The sequence below is a fragment of the Suncus etruscus genome, chromosome 8, assembly GCF_024139225.1.
Source record: "Suncus etruscus isolate mSunEtr1 chromosome 8, mSunEtr1.pri.cur, whole genome shotgun sequence".
NCBI classification, from domain to species: Eukaryota; Metazoa; Chordata; class Mammalia; order Eulipotyphla; family Soricidae; genus Suncus; species Suncus etruscus.
This window is the reverse complement of record NC_064855.1, coordinates 90,088,171-90,097,943: the sequence shown is the minus strand read 5'-3', so window position 1 is coordinate 90,097,943 and position 9,773 is coordinate 90,088,171. Positions and strand designations below refer to the sequence as shown.

The window sequence follows — 9,773 nt, the reverse complement described above, 5'->3', positions numbered from 1 at the left end:
CAAAACTTCAAACCTAGCAGTGACCTTATTCACCCTCATTTCAAATGTTGTTCTTTTGAAAACAGGTAAAATTATTGCTGAGAGTTTCACTGCCCTTTAAGACAAAGGGAAACTCCACAAGTTGTGTTTCCTAACACGATTGATTTGATGACTGTTTTCTTAAAATGCACTCCATACTCTTAAACCACTATTGATCTCAAGTTTGCCTTCCATTTGTTTGTCTTTCTTTATCTTTCTAGAGTATTTCTTTGTATTTCTCATTCATTATTAGTAAGGGTTTCTTCATCTATTTTTTTTCTTTTGAAGCCTTGCCATTCTGAAATATCGCATGTAAAACAATTTGTTTTGGCTGGAGAGCATACTTTACCTTCACAATTGATTTGTCTCATTCCAGTAACATTTTGTTCGAATGGCTGGGTTGTCAACTTTGAATATTTGGTGTTAAAATGCTGACATTGTCCCGGTTTATATGCTGTCATGTCACTTTTTAATTGGGTGGCTGGAAAACAACAGCTTATTATTCTCAGGATCACTTCCACTGTCTATTTCACTGGGCTTTTTGGACAATTCCACTAGTTGTTGACTGACGTCAGAACATTCTAAGCTATTTTATTCTATTGTGTTTTGTCTCTTTTTAGTTTCTCATAGTTCCACCTGATCCAGAAATGCTTTTTTTTTTTTTTTTGCTTTCAGAATGTAGGACAATTCATTCCAGAAAACAATCTTATTCTCTAGTACCACTTTACCTTGAATTAGCCATTGCTTTCCTATATTTATTTAAAATATATATATATGTATATATATATATATAGTAGGGTGCTGACATCCTCTTGAATTATGATTTTTTAAAATTTTAAAATTGGGAATAGGATCTTTATTTCCTTTCTTCTCTTCCCTTCCCTTTTCTTTTTTTCTTTTTTACCATACTCTTCTTTCCCTCCATCCCTCCTTTCCTCCTTTTTTGGTTCCTCCTTCCCTGTTAAACTGTAAATCTGGGTTCTTTTTATTTTTTAAATTATTGTTATTTTGTAGTCTATTTAGGTCTCAATAAGATTAGTAACAATCAGTTTAATTTTAAAGTAATAATTACTTTATTTAATTTTTTAGTTTTGTTAGACATTTGCCAAATAAAAAGTGTACATATTCAGTTATGTAATAAGTACATTTGTATAAATTGCATATATAAAATGTTATTGTGATATGTGAACAATTATGAACTGATCCCTACATGTTACTTCATATAAATATATTACTATTCTATGCACAATGAAAGTACTTAAATAAACCCTCTTAACAACTTTGAGTATATAATACAGTACTGCTAAATGCAGTTATGCTATATATTAGAAATTCATAACTTACTCATCTCAGATAACTGACCCTTTATGCAGCATTTCCCTAATCCCCCCATCTATAGTCTTCATGACATGGTTTCTAAACTTGTAATATAGCTAGCTTAAGAGTATATAGATTCAGAACTACAACTATTTCCTAAAGAATATTATTGTGGTTGGAACTAAGGATGTAATTCAGCATAGAGCACTCAAATTGCAAATTCGAGGACCTATGTTCAATTCCTGGCACTGCAAGAAAGGGGGGATATGAGCATGTTCTTTGTGTGGAGGTCTGAATTTGATCTTTGGTATTTTGCAATCTCCAAACGCCACAGAGTAACCTCTGAGTACAAAGCTAGGAACAGCCCCTAAACTCCAATAGGCATGACCCCAAAACAAAACAACAAAACTTATTGATTAAAACAAAAAAATAGTCAGGAGTCCAATATTAAAGGGGAAATAATATACAATATTTTATCTCTCAATTTTCTTCTGATTGGTTTTATTTATTTTTAAAATTTAATGAATTTGAGGGGAAGGGGACCAGTTTGGGTCACACCCAGTAGTACTTGATGACAATAAGCATAGTGTTACAGATATCTCTTCATCACACTGATTCATTTTACTTTGGATAAATCCTAGAAATAGAATTGCTGGGTCACACTGTTGTTTTCTTTTTAATTTTCTAAAAAAAAATTTATACTGTTTTTTGGGCCAGAGCAATAGCACAATGGTAGGACATTTGCTTGTATGTGGCTGACCCAAGACAAACCAGGGTTCAATCCACAGCATCCCATATAGTTCCTCGAGTCTGCGAGAAGCAGTTTCTGAGAGCAAAGCCAGGAGCAATTTCTGAGTGCTACTGAGTGTGTCCAAAAGCAAACAAACATACAAAAATAATTTATACTTATATATTGTTTTCCATTGTCGCTATACTAATTAATAATCATATCTATAGTGTGTTTTTCCTTTACATCCTTGCTAGTATTTTTACTCTAGTGGTTTTACAATAGTCACATAAGCAAATGTAGAATAATAGCTCATTGTGGTTTTGATTTGTATCCTCCTGATATTTTTGATGCTCAACATCATTTCAAGGAACTGTTGGTAATTTGTCTCTGGTAAAAAAAAATCTATTCATGTATTTTGCTCTTGATCTGATAAAAATTATTCTGCTTTATTTCTTGTTTGGCTTATGCTATTTGTTCATGTTTATTTTTGCTATTGATCTGTGCAAGTTCTTTATATATTTTGTATATTAATCCCTGGCATATATGTGATTTTCAGACATTTCCTTCATTGAAATAGGTTGTCTTTTTACTTTTTTGAGGTTTCTTAGCTGTGTAGAATCTTTTTAGTTTGATTTAGATATACTCTTTTTGATTTTAGGGTTGAATTTTTTTATTTTTTGCTTTTGTGCCTTACATTATGATTTCAAATATCTGTACTTTTCAAATAAAATGTCTATACTTTCTTCCACACATTTAACCACATAGAATTCTTTTTTTAATTCTTTGGGAATCATTAGATCTCTAATTTTTAGAATCAGCTGCCGAAATTTTATTGTGTCCCATGATGGTGTCAATTTCCTTGATTTTTTTTTTCTTATTGCCTTTCTAATTTTTTGTAGTTTTAAATGGATTTAATGGAACATTCTGGGGCTGGCGAGATGGCACTAGAGGTAAGGTGTCTGCCTTGCAAGTGCTAGCCAAGGAAGGACCACGGTTTGATCCCCCGGCATCCCATATGGTCCCCCCAAGCCAGGGGCAATTTCTGAGCACTTAGCCAGGGGTAATCCCTGAGCATCAAATGGGTGTAGCCCCGCCCCCCAAAAAAAGAATGGAACATTCATATCTTCTAAATGTTATGAACTGGTGTTGATGGGTAAAGAACAAGTGAAAGTGTATTGACTGGGTGTGTCATTGCAAGCCAGCAATGTGCTCTGTGCAGCACATTGGCTGGTCTGGAAATTGGCTGTGACATCAGAGTCCTCTACAACTATGAATATGTCACCTGCAATAGCCAGGGCTATTGGGAACTTTGGTTATGAAGGCTTCTTGGGACCACTTGATATCATTTTATCCTGTAATGAAAGCTAAGTCTAAAGGATTCCTTTCTAAATCTGATTCATAAATACTCCAGAAATGGTCAAGGCTCTGATGTTTTATTCAAGGGTATCCATGGATCAGCCTCAGGTTACTCTGAGTGCAAAAGCTAGTGGTACAACCACAAATTCTACGCAACTAGATTCTTGAGTTCTAGCCAATCTATGCAACTAGCTTCTTGGATTCTGGCCAATCTGGAGGTGGAAGTAATGGTGTCTGAGACTGGGGGTTGAGTTGTTGTAGTATAACCAGGGTGTAAGGACAGTAGCACAGATATTCCTGGTATGATTGCAGCCCTGAGACCTAGACTCTGGCTTGCCTTTGCAGCAGTACACTGGTGCCTGTGTACTGGATCAGTGTTAAGCAGCCATCGACTCATGATACGAATTGCCTGCATGTGAAAGTGTCATGGAGCCTGAGTCTAAAAGGGTAGTGCATACAAAGCTGCTATGACTTAGGGGTTCATCATGTACACATAGTTTTGGGATGTTATTCTGCCCCAAAAGAGCAAAACAACACATACTTCTGACTGAGGATCTATAGAAGTGATGGTGCTGTGGATTTCAGAGTTAAAAGCTAACAGCCATGAAGCACAGGACACTGACTGTTCTCCTTCATGAAAACTGTGGGGATTTTGGTTGTCATTGGAGCAGTTGAGGTCCTTATTGGTAGTTTGCCGGGATCCTCTGCCACATAAACCACTAAAATGACACTGGCATCTGACAGGTGGTTCATCTTTGTTCCTAACCATTCCAGATGTCTCGGCTAAATCTCCTACCCACTGATTCATTCTGTTCAGTCACTCTCCATCTTCTTGGGATTGGTGTTTCCTTTTTTTTTTTTTTTTTTTTGCTATGGGTTCTGAGTTGAACTCAATCTCCCAGATATATTATATGTAACTTATGGATAATTGCCTAATTGTTGATTTGGATCAAGAACATGAAGACTGATCTCACTTATTCAACCGTCTAGCTGGTATCATCCAGAAAAAGTATTTCATTCAACATAGTTCAATCTATTGATTAGTTGGGATTTTTTAAACCAAAAGATTGCATTAGTAATATCTTTTAATTGATGTATGTAGTATTTTCTCATTTGTACCCAAACTTCCTCATTCTTTCTATACCTATTACCATTGTCATATTTTATGATAAACTCTTTATCTTTGGCCAAGGGGACAGGAAAGCATAGTTAGAGGCTATTCCTGACTCTAAGCACAGAAATGATTCCAGAAATTACTAGTGAGATCATATGCAGTGTCAGGGATTGAATTGGAGTCAGTGACTTGTAAGGAAGTACCGTAACCCCTTTACCATATCTATGACCTTAAGTTAACTCTTTTTTCACTTCAATTTTTCCACTCTACAGGTGGAAAAGCAGGTCTCTCTGCATCCAGAATTTGTCCTTCAAATTAAGTTTTCATGGAATTTCTAGGAAACCATTAAAAATGTATGATTCTTAATCTCTTCCTAAGTTTCCTTGGAATAGTGTTTAAATTCTTACAGTTGGTGCACACAATCATATGACATCTAACATTTGATATGCCCCCCTCAGCTTCATACCTTTTTTTGTTTGTTTGTTTGTTTTGTTTTGGGGGGTCACACCCGGCCACTCTCAGGGGTTACTCCTGGCTCTATGCTCAGAAATTGCTCCTGGCAGGCTTGGGGGACCATATGGGATGCCGGGATTCGAACTGAGGTCCTTCTTCATGCAAAGCAAATGCCCTATGCTATGCTATCTCTCTGACCCCAGGAAAGTATCATACCTTTATATTTCATTGTTTTCATAATGTTATAGGCTGAATTAAAATGCAATATTATAGACCAATTATGCAGTTCAATAAAATATTAAAGCATATATAAAACTTTTCACAGTTTAAGGCATTCACATTGAAAAATCTACCTTGGGGGCCCGGCGCGATGGCGCTAGAGGTAAGGTGCCTGCCTTGTCTACGCTAGCCAAGGACAGACCGCGGTTTGATCCCCCGGCCTCCCATATGGTCCCCCAAGCCAGAAGCAACTTCTGGGTGCATAGCCAGGAGTAACCCCTGAGCGTCACCGGGTGTGGCCCCCCAAAAAATAAAAGAAAGAAAAAGAAAAAAAATCTACCTTGGGTGACAGCGCACTTTTTGCTCTATTGTTTGTGCCTTCAAAGGGATGATTTGACTCTGACTTAAATGTGTTTAACTTAGGGGTCAGTCTGATATTTCTTTGTATACCTGATTCGTGTCTCTTTTGGCTCTAGTTTTGAGGACACTTGGAACACTGCTTAGTCTGGTAGAGTTAATCAGAGTCAGAAATTCTCTAGCCCTGATTTAATTTCAGAAACAAACAGACTCAAATCCCAAACCATGCCATGCAGAACCAGTCCAGAGAATCACACATATAAATAGAATCAAGAATTCCTGTTCTTGGTGGTGGGAATGTTGCACTAATGAAGGGGGTGTTCTTTTTGTGACTAAAACCCAACTTCAGTCATGTTTGTAATCATGGTGTTTAAATAAAGATAAAATAAAAAGAATCCCTGTTCAAAAACATATGTTTCTAGTACAGGTTTAAAGTGCTTCCTTTGGACATGTCTGATGTGGATTTAACCCCAAGCATTGCATATGGTTCCCTGAGGATGGCCACGAGTGACCTCTGAGTGTGGAGCTAGAAATAAGCCCTAAATATTCTCTAGTATGTTCCCATCCTATCAATAAAATAAATTTTTAAAAAATCCACCACAATCATGTGTAAGCACTAAGAGAATCTGAGTTTTTGCTCTCTCCCACGTCTAATCTTGTTCTAGTTTCCTATGTGCTCATCACTCAAGAGTCATTCTGGCCTTCCATTAACAAACACTTCAAACTAGTTCTCCTTTAGGGTAGTTATGATTGTCTTTTTTTTTTACCTGACTAGCTTTTTGTTTGCTTTGGGACCACACCCAGCTGTGTTCAGAGTTTGCTCCTAACTCTGTGCTCAAAAATCTCTCCTGGGAGAACCATATGTGGGACCAGGCATTGAACCTGGGTCAGCTGCCTACAAGCCAAGCACCCTACCCACTGTGTTATTCTCTGGCCTCTGCTTTATCTTTCTGAGCCTTAGCCTTCACTTACAATCAATGATTATTTTGTAGGTCAAAAATAAATTTATGTGAAGGGAAATTGATTATTTAGAAAAAAAAATTATTATTGGTGAATATTGGGAGTATTTGTCAAAGCTGTATTTATGTGAGGATGATATTTCCCATGGACCTTATTACCCTCTATAAATCTTTTCCTTAGAAAATAAAGGCGCCTGACTTAAAGCAAAGTGGTTAGCATGAAATCAACCAGCTCTTTAGGGATTTGCACATCTCTTCATGACAGAGAACAAATTCCTACTGTTTGTCAGGTTTCTGTGAATTTATAAAAACAACTTTCCCAGCCATTAAGGTACAAAACTAAGATGTAGTGGTAGAAAAACATCATAGTACAAAAAGGCATTCAATTCTCTTGGAAACAGTGGGCTTATTAAAGGCATAAACATTAGGTACAGAAAGTTCAGTAATCTTTTCCTAAGGGCAATAATAGTTTTCATATTACAAAATCAAATGGTTGCTCTTTATTTGAGGATTGAAAATAAAGTGCCAATTTGGAGAGGAAACAAAGTGTAACTAAGTCCAAAACTTACATCTGAATAGAGGGTCAGTCCTTTTCCATTTCTCAATAGCCCTCAGCCGAATGGACTTTTAACATGGCCCACTTTCCTGGGTTGTGTATCTTTATCATTGGTTGTAATTTGAGCAAACTCTCAGACACCTATCTTAATTTTTGGCTACTCTAACTTTGCTCTGCATCTCCTAATGGGAATTCTGGTCTATACTCAATTGAGTCGCATCATGATCCTTTACCAAAATAGCACCATCACCCCTCTATGTTCTCATGCAAAGCAGTAATATTAGACCTGACATCTGCTTCCTCAAAAAAGAAATGGAAAACGAAGCAAAGAGACTATTATTTTAGTTACTTCGAATTAATACAACTCAGAAGTAGGTTGCTGCCACTGCATTACAGTTTAGTAAACCAAACTCAGAAGCAAAATATTTTGCTCAAGTTCTAACAGTTAGTAAGTAGAGGAACAAGCATATAATCTGATATGCAAAAGTCTTGTTCTTTCTGCTCCATGCCAGCTGCTTCCCAGAAAAAAAAGGACTTATTGTGATGCAGTTCTTTTCTAGCAAACACAAATAATCTAAATATGGAAACTCTTTTTTAGCAATGACTGTGACCTCCTTATATCAAGAATTATGAGATGGATTGAGCAGAGACTAGGATCCATATCTCATGGCTTTTGTTTCTTTATATATAAATTAATAAATAAAAGTGATTCAAAAAAGTGATAGTTTATTATTGATGGTATTCTGTGAATATAATACCAACACCATACCCCTTACCAATGTAATGTATCCACTGCCTACTTCCAAAGGTACCTCCAACACTCTTCTATTCAACGCCCCCAACTGAGTTTTGTGCACTAGTACTCTTTTAGCTCTGTGTTGCTACCTTGATGTGTTTCATTAAGTTCCACAGACTAGAAAGATAATTCTGTATCTATTCCTGTATCTATCCTTAACTTCACTTAGCATAATATGCTCTGGTTCCATCTATGTTGCAGCATATTGTATAGTTGTATTCTTTTTCCCCCTAATTTTTATTATAACACTATGATTTACCAAGTTATTCATAATACAGTCATTTAAAGCATTAAATATTTAAATACCAATCCCACCATCAGTATGATCTTCCCTTTACCCGTATCACCAATCTCCCATTCACCACCATACTCTTCCTCCATGCACACAAAAATTTATTTTATATTTCTTGTTACAATACAAAGACAAATAAAATTATCCAAACTTAGATCAACACAGGTAAATCTGAAATGACTGTTACTAAATTTAGTCCAGGGCATTACTAAAGTCAGTGTCCAAGAATTTACTGGCTATGTTTGGTGCTAGCTGAGCCTTCTGTATTACTGTTTGGGCTCACTGAGGTTAGTGGATTACTATGACATTTTCTCACCAAATTTTCTGTGATACTATTGGACTGACATTATAATAACATACTGACGTGATTATTTTATTTCAGTCATAGAGTTGGAAGGTTTCTGTCACAGGGTGTATGGAGTGGCATTGAGCTGTTGTAGTTTGGGCAGAAAGGGAAATTTGCCTCAACCACTTTTGAGAATTCCTTAGAGCTATCAGCCAGGGAAGTGTCAGAGGATCATTATTTTCTTTTGGAGCCTGGTAGAGGAGCTGCTTGTTTTTGGCCAGGCAGAGGCCTTTTTCTTTCTTAATTCTTGATTTCATTGCATTATATGTAGATACCACAACTTCTTGGTCCATTCATCTGTAGTTGGGCATTTGGATTTTTCAAAATTTTTGTACTAAGTTCTTCAGTGAACATAGGTATGCATATGTCCTCTCAAATTAATTTTTAATTAATGCTAAGAAGTGGTATTGCTAGTGTTACAGCTCTTTTAGAATTTGTCCAGCAGGCCTTCTGGTCTCCACCGGAAGTTCCCCCCCCCAAAAAAAGTAGTATTGCTGTATCATATGTGAGCTTTATTTCTATTTTGGGGAAAGATAGAAATTTTACTTTCCTGGATCTGAGAGATAGTATAGAGGTAAGGCATTTGTTTGCCTAGCATGCAGGAAGACGGTGGTTCTAATCCCGGCATCCCATATGGTCCCCAAGCCTACCAGGAGCGATTTCTGAGCATAGAGCCAGGAGTAACCCATGAGCACCACCAGGTGTGACCCGAAGACAAAATAAAAAAAAAGAAATTTTACTTTCCTAGCAGGCTGAACTCAATGACATTACCACCAACCATAGATAAAAATTTTTTACTTAGGACACCCCTCATTAACACTGCTTCCATACCTTTTGATATATACCATTCTCAGTAGCCTGAGGTAATATGGTAATATTTTAATGTTGTTTTGATTTCAACTTTTCCAACTATAAGTGACAATGAGCACTTTTTCATAATTGGCCATCTGTACAGCTCCTTTGGTAAAATGTCTTTTATCTTCTCACCCTATTCAGTTTTTATCTCTGTTATCTAATAACATTGTTACTATAATATTGATCTTCTGAACTCTAGACTTAGATTTTTAGAAAGAGTATAAATAACCAATGAATAGGAGCAGGAGTAATATCACAGTGGGGGGAGGCATTTGTCTTGTATGCAGCTGACCCAGGTTCCATCCCTGGCATCCTATAGGGTTCCCAGAGCCAGTCACATGTGGATTTCTGAATGGAGACCCAGGAGTAACCTCTGAGCTCTTTGGGTGTGACCCAAATCTAAAA

At 36.7% G+C, this 9,773-nt stretch overlaps 1 non-coding gene across 1 annotated transcript; it reads left to right on the top strand.

Moving 5' to 3' along the window:
* The first annotated feature begins 8,924 nt into the window (after positions 1 to 8,924).
* On the top strand, positions 8,925 to 8,987 carry LOC126017202 (U7 small nuclear RNA). The gene has a single exon (XR_007498845.1). It is a non-coding gene; the product is annotated as a U7 small nuclear RNA (small nuclear RNA).
* The last annotated feature ends 786 nt before the right edge of the window (positions 8,988 to 9,773 follow it).